Source organism: Mustelus asterias, chromosome 11, assembly GCF_964213995.1.
Source record: "Mustelus asterias chromosome 11, sMusAst1.hap1.1, whole genome shotgun sequence".
NCBI lineage: Eukaryota > Metazoa > Chordata > Chondrichthyes > Carcharhiniformes > Triakidae > Mustelus > Mustelus asterias.
This window is the reverse complement of record NC_135811.1, coordinates 60514430-60530052: the sequence shown is the minus strand read 5'-3', so window position 1 is coordinate 60530052 and position 15623 is coordinate 60514430. Positions and strand designations below refer to the sequence as shown.

General features: G+C 48.7%; 1 pseudogene; it reads left to right on the top strand.

Annotated features, from left to right (window-relative positions):
* Nucleotides 1-14394: 14394 nt before the first annotated feature.
* LOC144501037 (U2 spliceosomal RNA) lies at nucleotides 14395-14604 on the top strand (annotated as a pseudogene).
* The last annotated feature ends 1019 nt before the right edge of the window (nucleotides 14605-15623 follow it).

The following is a 15623-nucleotide window of genomic DNA, read 5'->3' as shown; positions in this document are numbered from 1 at the left end:
TAGAAACTTGATGTCTGTGTCGATATGCGCGATCTTCTTGGAGATCCTCTCCACTTGCAGCTGGCAGTTTGCGGCTACCATCAGCCACTAAAGCCAGAGGTGGCCTTGGGCCTACCGCAGGTGTTGGAACCTCTAGGTCAGAGGCTGGTACATTCCAACTGGATGCGGTTCTCATTTGCTGCTGGAGCTGCCTCTACAGGAAAGCTCCAACAATGGCCTAACGCCAGTTACGATGGTGAAGTGTGGTCCATAGACATACTGGTGAAATTCCCTCACGGTGTGGATGACTGCGAGGCTTTCTTTATCGATTTCTCAGTATCTTTTCTCAGCAACGGGCAAAGCCCTCGAAGCAAACGCATGGGCCTTTCCACCCTCTGCCATCCAATGGGATAGAACTGCCCCCACTCTGTACGGCGAGGTGTCACAGTGAGGACAATGCTGGTGTCGATGTGAGTGAGCAATGTCAATGATTGTAAAGCCTGTTTGACTTTAACGGAAGCCTCTTTCTCCAGGTCTCACCTCTGCCATGCTGATGTTTTTTTAAAAGCTGGTGAAGGGGGAGGCCAGAATTGTTGATACGTTCAGCAGGAATCTTCCACAGTAATTGACCATTTGTAAGAAGGACTTCACTTCTGTCACATTGCGAGGCACCGGCATTCCTTGTAACTTTCACTTAATCTCTGAGGGGATGTAACCCCTGTGCATTCACTTTGAAACCGAGGTAGGTAACCTCATCGGCTCAAAAAGCACATTTCTCAGGTTGTAAACCTATACCAGCATCCTTCAATCTCTCGAGGACCTCTTCCAGGTTTGCCCCATATTCTTTGTGAGACGCACCTGTAATTAGGACATTGCCTGAGTATACCACCATTCCCTGTAACAGGCTCTCCATGGTGCACTGAAAAATGGTGCAGGCTGACAAGACACCAAATGGTAATCGGGTGTCCTGATGTAACCCCCTGTGGTTATTTATTGCAAACTAACTTTCTGGAGTCCTCTTCCAGTTCCAGCTGCTGCTAAGCATGACTTAGGTCTAGCTTAGTATATTTGAGGCCCCTTGTTAACTTAGCATAGAGGTCCTCTATCCTGGGAGTGGGGTAACGAACCAGCTGAGCTCCCCTGTTTCCTGTTAGTTTGTAGTTCTCATAGATCCTCACGGTGCGATCTGGTTTCAGGACAGGAACAACGGGGTGGTCCATTCGGAAAACCAAAGCCTCCAGGCCCGGGAATGCGCGCCCACGCTCTCAATAGGCCTAGGTTCATACGCTCATGCTCCATTGATTCCAGCCTGGTCATGTGGCCTGTGAAATTTGTCCATTAAAGGGGCCATGCTATCACACATCTAAAAGAATTTTCCATTATATGTCCCATTATTTAAAACGGATAATCCGGGTAATTATAGGTCAGTGAGCTTGACGTCAGTGATCGTGAAATTGTTGGAGAAGATTCTTAGGGATAGGATCTATACACATTTGGAACTGAATGATCTTGTTAGGGACAGACAGCATGGTTTTGTATGTGGAAGGTCATGTCTCACTAATTTAATTGAGTTTTTTGAGGAGATGTCAAAAATGATTGATGAGGGAAGGGCTGTGGATGTTGTCCACATGGACTTTACTAAAGCATTTGACAAGGTCCCTCATGGCAAGCTGGTGCAAAAGATTAAATCACATGGGATCAGGTGAACTAGCTAGATGGATTCAGAACTGGCTTGGCCATGGAAGACAGAGGGTAGTGGTGGAAGGGTGTTTTTCTGAATGGAGGTCTGTAACTAGTGGTGTTCCGCAAGGATCAGTGCTGGGATGTCTGCTGTTTGTAATATATACAAATGACTTGGAAAAAAACGTAGCTGGTCTGATTAGCAAGTTTGCGGATGATACTAAGATTGGCGGAGTTGCGGATAGTGATGAAGATTGGGCGGCACGGTAGCACAGTGGTTAGCACTGCTGCTTCACAGCTCCAGGGACCTGGGTTCAATTCCCGGCTTGGGTCACTGTCTGTGTGGAGTTTGCACATTCTCCTCGTGTCTGCGTGGGTTTCCTCCGGGTGCTCCGGTTTCCTCCCACAGTCCAAAGATGTGCGGGTTAGGTTGATTGGCCATGCTAAAATTGCCCTTAGTGTCCTGGGATGTGTAGATTAGAGGGATTAGTGGGTAAAATATGTAGGGATATGGGGGTAGGGTCTGGGTGGGATTGTGGTCGGTGCAGACTCGATGGGCCGAATGGCCTCTTTCTGTACTGTAGGGTTTCTATGATTCTATGATTGTCAGAGAATACAGCAGGATATAGATGGACTGGAAAATTGGGTGGAGAAATGGCAGATGGAATTTAATCCGGACAAATGTGAGGTGATGCATTTTGGTAGATCCAATTCAGGTGGGAGCTACAAAATAAATGGCAAAACCATCAGGAGCATCGACACACAGAGAGATCTGGGAGTACAGGTCCACAGATTCTTAAAAGTGGCAGCAGAGGTGGAAAAGGTGGTGAAGAAAGCATGCTTGCCTTCATCAGACAGGGCATCGAATATAAAAGTTGGCAAATTATGTTACAGTTGTATAAAATATTGGTTAGGCCACATTTGGAATACTGTATCCAATTCTGGTCACCACACAACCAGAAGGATGTGGAGGCTTTGGAGAGAGTACAGAAAAGGTTTACCAGGATGTCGCTTGGTGTGGAGGGTATTAGCGATGAGGAGAGATTGAGTAAACTGGGATTGTTCATCTTGGAAAGACGGAGGCTGAGGGGCGACCTGATCGAAGTTTATAAAATTATGAGGGGTATAGATAAGGTGAACAGTTGGAAGCTTTTTCCCAGGGCAGAAATGACAATTACAAGGGGGCACAAGTTCAAGATAAGGGGGGGAAGGGTCAGTGGAGATGTGCGGGGGAAGTTTTTTATACAGAGGATGGTGGGGGCCTGGAATGCACTGCCAAGCGAGATGGTTGAGGCAGATAGGTTAGCCACATTTAAGACTTATCTGGATAGGCACACGAACAGACGGGGAATAGAGGGATACATGTTGTTGGTCTAGATAGGACAACGTGATTAGCGCAGGTTTGGAGGGTCGAAGGGCCTGTTCCTATGCTGCACTGTTCTTTCTTCTATTACAGGAAAGATATGGGAGCTATGTCATTTGGATGATTTTAAGGATGAGAAATATCTTGTTGTGAGGAGAGAGCAGAAGGCTTTTGGGTTGTATATACTGAAGCCAGGAAAGCTGAACGATGATCAAATGGAAGGATTTATCCAAGTAAGTGAAATATTATTGCTGCTGGCTGGTGAATTGGTACCAAGAGGAGTATTAACTGTGAATGCTTATCGCAAGCCTGAAGACAGAGGTAGGATGGAATGCTTTCTTGAAAAGGGATATTGAGATCAGAAACTCTTTACTACAAGTGCCCACTAAGCCGGACATTGGCAGCATTTTATTTTTATTTGTTTGCAGAATGCGGGTAGCACGCTCACACTTATTGCCATTCTTAATTCTCGTTGCTGTGTGGGAGGGGGAGAGCATTCGTTTTTCAAACTGAGTAGCTGTCTCAGCTACTCCAGAGGACAATACACAACAGCCACTAGCCGTGGCACTGGGGGGTCACATGTAGAGCAGAGTATAGGGAGCTGTACATTACCTTCCCTGAAAAATATTGGTTAGCTAGATTTTTAAATCACTTTCCAGCAGGTTTCATGGTCAGTTTTGTTGAAACTAATCCTCAAATGACTGGGATTTGTTGAATTCAATTTCTACAAACTAACCAAGGAGAATTAGGTACAGGTTGCAATAGTTTATTCAAGACGCGGGAATGGAGGGCACTGGCTCAGAGACACGTAGTGACACACTGCACTCTCTGCTAATACAGCACTCACCCTGGGATACCCCCCGTGAGTTCCATGGGGAATCACTAATTTATCTCCTTTGGGGTTTGTTGAATACAAGTTCCCTTGGTAACAGGCAATGGCCTACCCTGCTGGAGCCCATCGCCTTTATAAGGCAGACACTGGGAAGGGTCTGCAAAAATGTTGCCCTGGTTCTACAGTGGATGGGGGGGGGGGGAGGAGAGGGAGAGGGACAGGGACAGGGGGAGGGAGAGGGGAAGGAGAGGGGGTGGGGAGGGGGAGGGGTGGGAGTGGGGGAGGGGGTGGGGAAGGGGATGAGGGAGGGGGAGACGGTGGGGAGAGGGAGGGGGACAGGGTGGGGAGGGGGTGGAGAGGGGGAGGGGTGGAGAGGGGCTGGGGATGGGAGGGGGAGGGGAAGAGAGGGGGTAGGGAGGGGGTGGGGTGGGGAGGGGGTGATGAGGGGAAGGGGTAAGGGTGGGGAGAGGGTGGAGGGGGATTGGGAGGGGGTAGGGATGGGGGAAGGGGAGGGGATGGGGAGGGGGATTGGGAGGGGAATGGGGAGGGGGATTGGGAGGGGGATGGGGAAGGGGTGGAGTGGGGTTGGGGATGGGATGGGGTGGGGTGAGGTTGGCTTGGCTTTTGCCTTGCTATGAGCAGCTGGAGCAGCTATTTGCTGTTTGCTGCTGGGAGCTGCATTGGAGAGCCTGTTAAGAGTCGCTGAGTGAAGGCAGAGAGTCCAGTACTACAGCCTGCAACCTGAGGCCTGGAGCTCGAAGGCCTCATAAGCGCATGGAAGGAACAGCAGGATGCGAGAACTGAACCCAATTCTATCAGAGGTCAGTTTTGCTGTTGGAAGAGGGGGAAAGGGGGAACTGTTCTTCAAACAGATTTTTCCAACTGTAGGGGTGGGAGGTGAAGAGTGTTCCGGAAGTTGCAGCCAGGTCCTTCCTGCGCTGAAGACCCAAGATCCTCTAACCAAAAAAAAAGTTGTGAAGATCACAAGCAAGGGAAAGGTGAGTTGAGATTCTTTTGTCCTTTTACCTGTATAAGGGCAATATGGCAGCTAGGGCAATGGCATGCTCCTCCTGCCAGATGTGGGAAATTAAGGAGCAATAGGGAGTGTGTCCAGTTGCAGCTCCTCACAGACCACATTGTTCGGTTGGACGGCAGGTGGATGCACTGCGGAGCATACAGGAGGCAGAGAGTGTGATAGACACTAGTTACAGGGAGGTTGTCACACCACAGGTTCAGTCAGGTAGATGGGTGACCGCCAGGAGAAGCAGGCAGGTAGTGCAGGAGTCTCCTGGGGCTATTCCCCTTTCAAACAGGTATACCGTTTTGGATACTGTTGAGGGGGATAGCCTGTCAGGGGGAGATACCACCAGCAGCCAGGCCTGTGACACTACACCTGGTTCTGCTGTAGAGCCGTGTCAGGCAAAGAGCAAGCGAGCAGTAGTAATAGGGGACTCGCTAGTTAGAGGCACAGACAGGCATTTCTGTGGCCGCGATTGAGACTCCAGGATGGTGTGTTGCCTCCCTGGTGCCAGGGTCAAGGACATCTCTGAGCAGTTGCAGGACATTCTTAAGGGGGAGGGTGAGCAGCCAGAGGTCGTTGTACATATTGGTACCAACGACATAGGTAGGAAAAGGGATGAGGTCCTGAAGTGTGAATATAGAGAGTTAGGCAGAAGGCTAAAGTGCAGGACCTCGAAGGTAGTAATTTCTGGACGAGTACCGCTGCCACGTGCTAGTGAGAGTAGGAATAGGAAGATTAGGCAGATGAATGCGTGGCTTGAGAGCTGGTGCAGGGGGCAGGGATTTAAATTTTTGGATCATTGGGATCTCTTCTGGGGAAGGGGTGACCTGTTCAAAAAGGACGGGTTACACCTGAACTGGAGGGGGACTAACATCCTGGTGGGGGGATTTGCTAGAGCCATTCAGGAGGGTTTAAACTAGTTTGGCAGGGGGGTGGGACCCAAAGCAGTACGGAGACAGAAGAGAAGGTTGAGAACAGCACAGAAGTTAAAGAGAGCACATTAAGGAGTAAAGGCAGTGTCAGTAATCCTAGTACCAGACAGATCAGACAGAAGCAGGACAGAGAGCAAGGGAAGTCCGGATTAAACTGCATTTATTTCAATGCAAGAGGCCTGACGGGCAAGGCAGATGAACTCAGGGCATGGATGAGTACGTGGGACTGGGATATGATAGCAATTACTGAAACATGGCTAAGGGAGAGACAGGACTGGCAGTTCAATGTTCCAGGGTACAGATGCTATAAGAAAGATAGAAAAGGAGGTAAGAGAGGAGGGGGAGTTGCACTTTTGATTAGGGAAAACATCACGGCCGTACTGAGAGGGGATATATCCGAGGGTTCAGCCACTGAGTCTATATGGGTAGAACGGAGAAATAGGAAGGGGGAAATCACTTTGACAGGGTTGGACTATAGGCCCCCAAATAGTCAGCGGGAAATTGAGGAGCAAATATGTAAGGAGATTACAGATAGCTCCAAGAAAAATAGGGTGGTAATAGTAGGGGATTTTAACTTTCCCGACATTGACTGGGACAGCCATAGTATTAGAGGGTTAGATGGAGAGAAATTTGTCGAGTGTATTCAGGAGGAATTTCTCATTCAGTATGTGGATGGCCCGACTAGAGAGGGGGCAAAACTTGACCTCTTGGGAAATAAGGAAGGGCAGGTGACAGAAGTGTTAGTGAGGGATCACTTTGGGACCAGTGACCATAATTCTATTAGTTTTAAGATAGCTATGGAGAATGATAGGTCTGGCCCAAAAGCTAAAATTCTAAATTGGGGCAAGGCCAATTTTGATGGTATCAGGCAGGAACTTTCAAAAGTTAATTGGGGGAGTCTGTGGGAAGGCAAAAGGACGTCTGGTAAGTGGCAGGCTTTCAAAAGTGTGTTAACCAGGGCTCAGGGTAAGCACATTCCTCTTAGAGTGAAGGGCAAGGCTGGTAGAAGTAGGAACGCTGGATGACTCGGGATATTGAGGCCCTGGTCAAGAAGAAGAAAGAGGCACATGACATGCATAGGCAGCTGGGATCAAGTGAATCCTTTGAAGAGTATAGGGGGTGTAGGAGTAGAGTTAAGAGAGAAATCAGGAGGGCAAAAAGGGGACACGAGATTGTTTTGGCAGATAAGGCAAAGGAGAATCCAAAGAGCTTCTACAAATACATAAAGGGCAAAAGAGTAACTAGGGAGAGAGTAGGACCTCTTAAGGATCAACAAGGTCATCTATGTGTAGATCCACAAGAGATGGGTGAGATACTAAATGAATATTTCTCATCAGTATTTACTGTTGAGAAAAGTATGGATGTTAGGGAACTTGGGGAAATAAATAGTGATGTCTTGAGGAGTGTACATATTACAGAGAAGGAGTTGCTGGAAGTCTTAAAGTGCATCAAAGTAGATAAATCCCCGGGACCTGATGAAGTGTATCCCAGGACATTGTGGGAGGCGAGGGAGGAAATTGCGGGTCCCCAAGCAGAGATATTTGAATCATCGATATTCACAGGTGTGGTGCCTGAAGATTGGAGAGTGGCAAATGTTGTGCCTTTGTTTAAAAAGGGCTGCAGGGAAAAGCCTGGGAATTACAGGCCAGTGAACCTCACATCTGTGGTGGGTAAATTGTTGGAAGATATTTTGAGAGACAGGATCTACAGGCATTTAGAGACGCAAGGACTGATTAGGGACAGTCAGCATGGCTTTGTCAGTAGAAAATCATGTCTCACAAATTTGAGTTTTTTGAAGGGGTAACCAAGAAGGTAGATGAGGGCAGTGCAGTTGATGTTGTCTACATAGACTTTAGCAAGGCCTTTGACAAGGTACCGCATGGTAGGTTGTTGCATGAGGTTAAATCTCACGGGATCCAGGGTGAGGTAGCTAAATGGATACAAAATTGGGTTGATGACAGAAGCCAGAGGGTGGTTGTAGAGGGTTGTTTTTCAAACTGGAGGTCTGTGACCAGCGCTGTGCCTCAGGGATCAAAGCTGGGTCCACTGTTATTTGTCATTTATAATAATGATTTGGATGAGAATATAGGATGCATGGTTAGTAAGTTTGCAGATGACACCAAGATTGGCGGCATAGTGGACAGTGAAGAAAGTTACCTCAGATTGCAACGGGATCTCGATCAATTGGACCAATGCGTTGACGAATGGCAGATGGAGTTTAATTTAGATAAATGCGAGGTGATGCATTTTGGTAGATTGAACCAGGGCAGGACTTACTCAGTTAATGGTAGGGCATTGGGGAGAGTTACAGAACAAAGAGATCTAGGGGTCCATGTTCATAGCTCCTTGAAAGTGGAGTCACAGGTGGACAGAGTGGTGAAGAAGGCATTCACCATGCTTGGTTTCATTGGTCAGAAAATTGAATGTGGAATGTGGAAAATTGAATACAGGAGTTGAGACATCTTGTTGAAGTTGTACAAGACATTGGTAAGGCCACACTTGGAATACTGTGTACAGTTCTGGTCACCCTATTATAGAATGGATATTAGTAAACTAGAAAGAGTGCAGAAAAGATTTACTAGGATGCTACCGGGACTTGATGGTTTGAGTTATAAGGAGAGGCTGGATAGACTGGGACTTTTTTCTCTGGAGCGTAGGAGGCTGAGGGGTGATCTTATAAAGGTCTATAAAATAAGGAGGGGCACAGATCAGCTAGATAGTCAATATCTTTTCCCAAAGGTAGGAGAGTCAAAAACTAGAGGGCATAGGTTTAAGGTGAGAGGGGAGAGGTACAAAGGGTCCAGAGGGGCAATTTTTTCACACAGAGCGTGGTGAGTGTCTGGAACAAGCTGCCAGAGGTAGTAGTAGAGGCGGGTACAATATTGTCTTTTAAAAAGCATTTAGCTAGTTACATGGGTAAGATGGGTATAGAGGGATATGGGCCAAATGCGGGCAATAGGGATTAGATTAGGGGTTTAAAAAAAAGGGCGGCATGGACAAGTTGGGTCGAAGGGCCTCTTTCCATGCTGTAAACCTCTATGACTCTATGACCCATCCTGCCACGCCTCCAACAGACAAATGGACAACTTATTGGTCCACCCCTCCTCTCCACCTGACTTTGGGAACCAACCCAACAAAGTGCCCTATCCTTCATCCTCCCTCCTGCTCTTTCCTCTCTCACTCCCAGTTACAGATACACAATATCTAGGACAGAGAGCCTACTCTCCACCTGCTTTTCCCCTGTTACAACAAAGTTGGAAATCCTTCATGGTGGGTGCAGCAACAGCCGAATGGTGCCAACACTATCTTCATCAATGGTGGGGCCTTCCAGAGTCACCTGTGTGGGAGTGGCCACTTCCCCGCGGCCCCCGCCACTCCCCCATGGCCCCTGCTGCTCCCCCACGATCCCCGCTGCTTCCCCTTGGCCCCCATGGCCCTGCCGTTTCCCCACGGCCCCTGCCGCTTCCCCGCTGCTCCCTTGCAGCCCCCACCACCCCTGCTGCTTCCCTGCCCCGCTGCTCCCCCGCCACCCCTGCAGCTTCCCCACTGCTCCCTCGCCACCCCCGCTGCTTCCCCATGGCCCCCGCAGCCCCACCGCTTCCCCGCTGCTCCCCCGCAGCCCCCACCGCCCCCGCTGCTTCCCCGCCCCGCCACTCCCCCGCTGCCCCTGCCACCATTCGACTACTAAGAACTTCAAGGTTAAATGCTACACCCACCTCTAAATGACCATCAAGGCGAGTGTTTGGGCAATGGCCGGGGTTGTTGGCCCTTTGGCCATTGTGGCAGCCTTGAAAATGTACGGCAAAGCCATAATCTTTATGAGGGCCGAGCGGGTAGTCCACCTCACCCTACAAAAGGTGCTCATGGTGGGCGGGACCTCCCTGGCGATGGACCCTTTGGAGGCCACTGGCTGAATTTGTCGAACATCCCAGCCTTCACCCCCGAGGATCCCCTCCTGCCCCATCTCCATCAACTCGGGGAGGTGAGGTCTGGATATTACCAATCCCGCCTGGCCTAAGGGAGGCCTCCTCCGGCACACTTACTCCTTCCAGCAGCAGATTTACACCTGCCTGGTCTGGGGGGAATGCCCGGAGGGAGGCTTCAACGTCCCTTATGAGGGAGCCAATCACTGCATCTTCTGCTCTGCGGATGGCATGCGGTGCCAGGCTATCAGGAGGTGGTGCACGTCTGCAACAATTGCCCCACCCCCAAGGCTGCTGGAAACACCTGGATGGCCAAGGTGGCACCATGTCCCCCCACTGGCACTCCAATTGCCTCCCCACAAGGGGCAGCCACGCCGGCAGCAATCACCACCGCGGCTGCCGGTGAGGAGTGGGGAGAGGTCCACCTGGTGGAAGGCGAAACGGGGAGATATCACCCCCATACCCAGCATCCCAGAGACCCCGGCCACTGGCTCAGGGGAAAAAGAACACTGAACCCCAAACCATTATTCCATCCGGGCCGGTTGATGCTTCAGTGTCATGTGCTGGGCCCCGGGTCATCCCTGCGCCGGTTCCGGGGCCGGCAACAGTGAGACACGTGACCCTGTGCTGGAGATTGCCCTAAAAAAGGTAGATCAGCCCAGACCCAGGGGACGGGGAATTGGGGAGGGGGGATACAGAACGGAATATAGGTTTCCCCTGCCTGAGTGCCCCTGAAGAAAAGGTGTTACACCTTGAGGGGAGGGGATTCCACTGCTCCTGCGGGTGTCAACATCCCTCCCTTCCAATGAAGAGGGAGTGGCAACCTTGCACCTCCTCCCCTGAAACTCTGTCTCCGGAGTGGGGGGGGGAGAAAACCCGGAAAATGGAGCACGTGCTGTCGCAGCCCCCTGAGGAGGATGCCCCGGGACTGGTGTGAGTGGGCATAAAGGGACATGCATCCCAGGCCCTGATGAGATGTACCTCAGGCTGCTTTGTGAGGCAAGGGAGGAGATTGCAGGGACCCTGAAGGAGATAATTAAATTTTTGCTGGCCACAGGTTAAGTCCAGTAAGAAGTTTAACAACACCAGGTTAAAGTCCAACAGGTTTATTTGGTAGCAAAAGCCACACAAGCTTTCGGAGCTGCAAGCCCCAGGTTAAGTGCCAGATGATTGGAGGATAGCTAATGTGCTACCTTTATTCAAGAAGGGCAGCAGGGATAAGCCAGGTTAGTTAGTCTAACGCCAGTGATTATTGGAAAAAGTTCTGAGGGACAGGATTAATCAACACTTGGAAAGGCAGGGATTGATCAGGGATTGTCAGCATGGATTTGTTGGTGGAAGATTCTGTTTTTTGAAAAGGTAACTAAATATATTGATGAGGGTAGCACAGTTGATGTGGTTTATATGGACTTCAGTCAGGCCTTTGACATGGTCTCACCTAGAAGGCTGGTCGAAAAGGTTAGAGTCCGTGGGATCGAAGGCAAGTTGGCAAATTTGATCCAAAATTTGTTTGTTAATAGGAGACAAAGGATGATGGTAGCGGGCTGCTTTTGTGATTGGAAGCCTGTGACCAGTGGTGCCGGGACCCTTGCTGTTTGTTATGTATAGTAACGACTTGGATGTGAATGTAGAAGGTATAATCAGTAAGTTTGCAGATGACACGAAAATTGGTGGTGTTGTTGATGGTGAGGATCGTCTTAGGCTGCAGACTGATATTGATCAGCTGGTGAGTTGGGCAGAGCAATGGCAGATGGAATTTAATGCTGGTAAATTCTGTGTCCTTTGCTGTTAGCTGTAGTCAGAGGCAGTGATGAAGGGAGGGAGGTGGGTGCCTCCAAGGCATGTCTGGTGGAGAATGGCTAACTCGTGACTCCACACCTCCATTCTCCCGGGTGAATAATGTTCACGATTGACAAGGGATCTTGGTAATTTTCTATGTTGCCAAGGCAATGTCTCTCTATAGAATTTCTAGGGTGGTATGGGCAGTACGGTGGCACAGTGGTTAGCACTGCTGCCTCACAGCGCCAGGGACCCAGGTTCGATTCCCGGCTTGGGTCATTGTCTGTGCGGAGTCTGCACGTTCTCCCCCTGCCTGCGTGGATTTCCTCCGGGTGCTCTCCGAACATCTGCAGTCCCCCAACTCTGGCCTCTTGAATGATTTTAGATGCTCCACCACTGATAGCTGTGCCTCCAGCTGCCTCGGTCTAAACCTCTCCATCCCTTTCTCTCTTTCAAATTGCTTTTATCACCAGTCCTGGTATCTCCTTGTCATCGTTTGGTATTACATCCGTGAGGCGCCTCGAGATGTTTTACTGTTAAAGTTGATGCCCAGATGCAAGTTGTTGTTGTTGTAATGTAAGTTGCAAGTTGTTGTTTGAATGTCCTGGCGGCCATCTTGGTCAGTTACCATAAACAGCAAGACGAATGAATAATCGGACAATCTGCCCTTGGAGCTATTGATTTAGTCGGGAATGTTGACATGACCATGAATACATCCTGCTCTTCCTCAAACAGTGTTGTGAGACAACTCCCAAAGAAATGGGAAATCACTGCGTGGAACATTGCATGTCTGATAGGCCCTCACACTGTGCATCGGAAGGTGAACCGTCACTCCATAACGTCATTTATAAGGGAATTAGCTCAGTATTTGAGAAGGAAGAAAGGAATCGAGGCAATGAGCATGTGCGAAAAGTAGATAAAACCATTTGAGGATCGACACAAGCCTGGTGGTAATTGTATATAGTGTGATAAATAGAGTATAGAATCCCTACAGTGCAGAAGGAGGCCATTCAGCCCATAGAGTCTGCACCGACTACAATCCCACCCAGGCACTATCCCCATAAATCCACGCATTTACCTTGCTAGTCCCCCTGACACTAGGGTCAAGTTAGCATGGCCAATCAACCTAACCTGCACATCTTTGTACTGTGGGAGGAAACCGGAGCACCCGGAGGAAACCCACGCAGACACAGGGAGAATGTACAAACTCCACACAGACAGTCACCCAAGCCCGGGTCCCTGGATGTGTGAGGCAGCAGTGCTAACCACTGTGCCACCATGCCATGAGGAGGATAGCCATAAACTGCAGGAGGATATCAATGTACTGATCAGCTAGGCAGAGCAGCTTGGGAAAGTGTGAGGTAATGTACTTGGAGGGCTGACAAGGCAAAGGATTATTCTATGAATGGTAGGAAAGTACCGGAACATCAGATCTGAGGGAACTTGGAGTGTATATCCACAGATCCTTGAAGGCGGCAGGACAGGTAGATATGATGGTTAAGGAGGCTTACTTGCCTTTACTAACTGAGGCATTGAATTTAAGAGCAGGGAGGCCATGCTGGAACTGTATACAACACTGGTGAGGCCACAGCTGGAGTACTGTGTGCAGTTCTGGTCACCGTACTATAGAAGGATGTGATTGCACTGCAGAGGGTGCAGAGGAGATTCACCGGGTTGCTGCCTGGGCTGCAGGGTCTGAACTCTGAGGAGAGATTGGATCGGCTGGGGATGGTGTCACTGGGGCTGTGAAGGTTGAGAGGGGACCTGGTAGAGGTGGATAAGATTATGGGGTGGATAGTGAGGCACTTTAGGGGGTCGACAAGCAGGGGGTAGAGATTTAAGATAAGAGGTAGAAAGCTATGAGGGGAGTTGAGGAGAAACGTTTTCACCCAGAGAATGGTGAGAGTCTGGAACTCATTGTCTGAAAGGGTGGTGGAATCAGAAACTCTCGTAACATTTAGATACGCTGCGATAACTTCCAGGGCTATGGCCCAAGTGCTGGAAAATGGGATTCGTGTAGTCAGATCTTTGTTGACTGGCGTGGACATGATGGGCTGAATGGCCTCTTTCTGTGCTGCAATTTCTCCAATTCGAAGAATTACAAAGAAACGTGATGTTGGTCCATGAATAGAAGGTGCACTCCAACTTGAATATACAAAGCAGACTCAGTTACACCAGTCACTGTCAGGGGTCTGTGCTGAGCTCTGTGAATCTTGCCACAATATCTTATGTTACAGAAGCCAGGACACAATAAGTGTACATGGTGCAGTATAGCAGCATTCAGCACAGCTAACACTCAGTCATACCTGCAATGAGATACACAACTTCAGGTGATTTTTTCTGCAGTCTTTTGATAATTCAATAACAGCAAATATACTTTGCCAATGTCCTTTGATCTCTGTGCCTATCCATCATTGTACCTGCTCTTATATCTCCAGCGACTGATGTGTGACAAAGTCATTTGTCTTTGCCAATCCCTGCAGCCAACAAATGCTGAATTCAATCAATTATTTCACTGTTCACCAAATCAGGAAGGTCATTCAGATTTTCCTCGAATCACAGGGTGGAGGAGTGAGGGGGGGTGCGGGGGGGGGGGGGGGGGGTGGGGGGGGGTTGCGAGGGGGGTGAGTGCGAGGGGGGTGATACATTTGCATAAGGTTCAAAAATGGGTATTGGAATCACAATGGGCAAACCTCCTGCTACCAGCTAATGTAAATGGGCATGCAGCCCAGGGGTAAACACACTCCAGTATGGCTGCTTGCTCCAGCAGGGGGCCCATTGTGTGTGACACTAGCCTCACTTAAAGGGGTGGTGCATTCCACTACAACTCTAACAGGTTGATTTGGTTGTATGAGTTTTGGGAGTGTTGCCCCTTCATCAGGTCACTCACTTTCTCGGCCTTTTGGCTAAGATCAAGTGTAGTATGGATTGCCTGCACTTGGTTGAGGTCATTAGGTTACGCTGAGGCTTCATATGTTTCATATGAGGCAATTTTTAAAAGTGGCATCTTGGCCTTTTGGCTAAGATGCAAATGAGCTCAAGCATTGGAGGAGGGTCCTCCTCCTTCTCCAATCAGCTTGACTCATGTAGATCAGGCCCAGGATAGGGTGGTTTTGGTCTCCCGTCCTGTCTTGTCAGCCTGGATCTGAAATGTCTCAACTTGTTGAGACTCTGAATTGGATTTGATTTGATTGAATTGGAAAAGTATTTTTTAAGAAAACCTGATGAAGGGGCAGTGCTCTGAAAGCTTGTGCTACCAAATAAACCTGTTGGGCTTTAATCTGGTGTTGTGAGACTACTTACTGTGCCTACCCCAGTCCAGTGCTGGTAACTGCACATCATGGCTACAACTCCAGAACAGTGGGTGGAAGCAATTCTGAGTAGGAGGAAGGAAAGGATTAGTGAAATAGAGATTGTTTCTTGGCAGGGAAGTCAATGATTAGGGAAGTTGATCTTACCAGCCCATTACACTGGGGTGTGCTGATGTCTATGATAGTGGTTTGCCCAGACTAGGGTAGAGTAAGGGATCAGGAGCAGCCAATGAGATTAAACTGAGGCTTTACCTGATGCAGTTTTTCAAAACCGTCCTGGAGTTTTGGCTAAGATGGAGCGTTCGATCAAGCCTGGGATGGAGTGTGTAAGTGGAATAATGCTAATAGCTTAATAAAAGATTTTTAAACATTTAGGCACTAATAGAAGTTTCACCATTGAGTTAAATGACTTTTAACTAACTGGGCAGTTTACACAAGCACATGCAGTAAGAGATTTAAACAAGTGATTATGATTTTAAAACACAAAGTATATTGTTCACTTCATTCAACAGCAATTTGCTGCAGAGCATCATGGGAAAGGGCATTTGCGGAAAGCCATATTCTAAATGTGTTAAGACCTTGAGAATATGCACGTTTTATCAGTAGATTTGATTTGATTTATTATTGTCACATGTATTAGTATACAGTGAAAAGTATTGTTTCTTGCGCGCTATGCAGACAAAGCATACCATTCATAGAGAAGGAAAGGAGAGAGTGCAGAATCTAGTGTTCCAGTCATAGCTAGGGTGTAGAGAAAGATCAACTTAATGCAAAGGAAGTCCATTCAAAAGTCTGATGGCAGC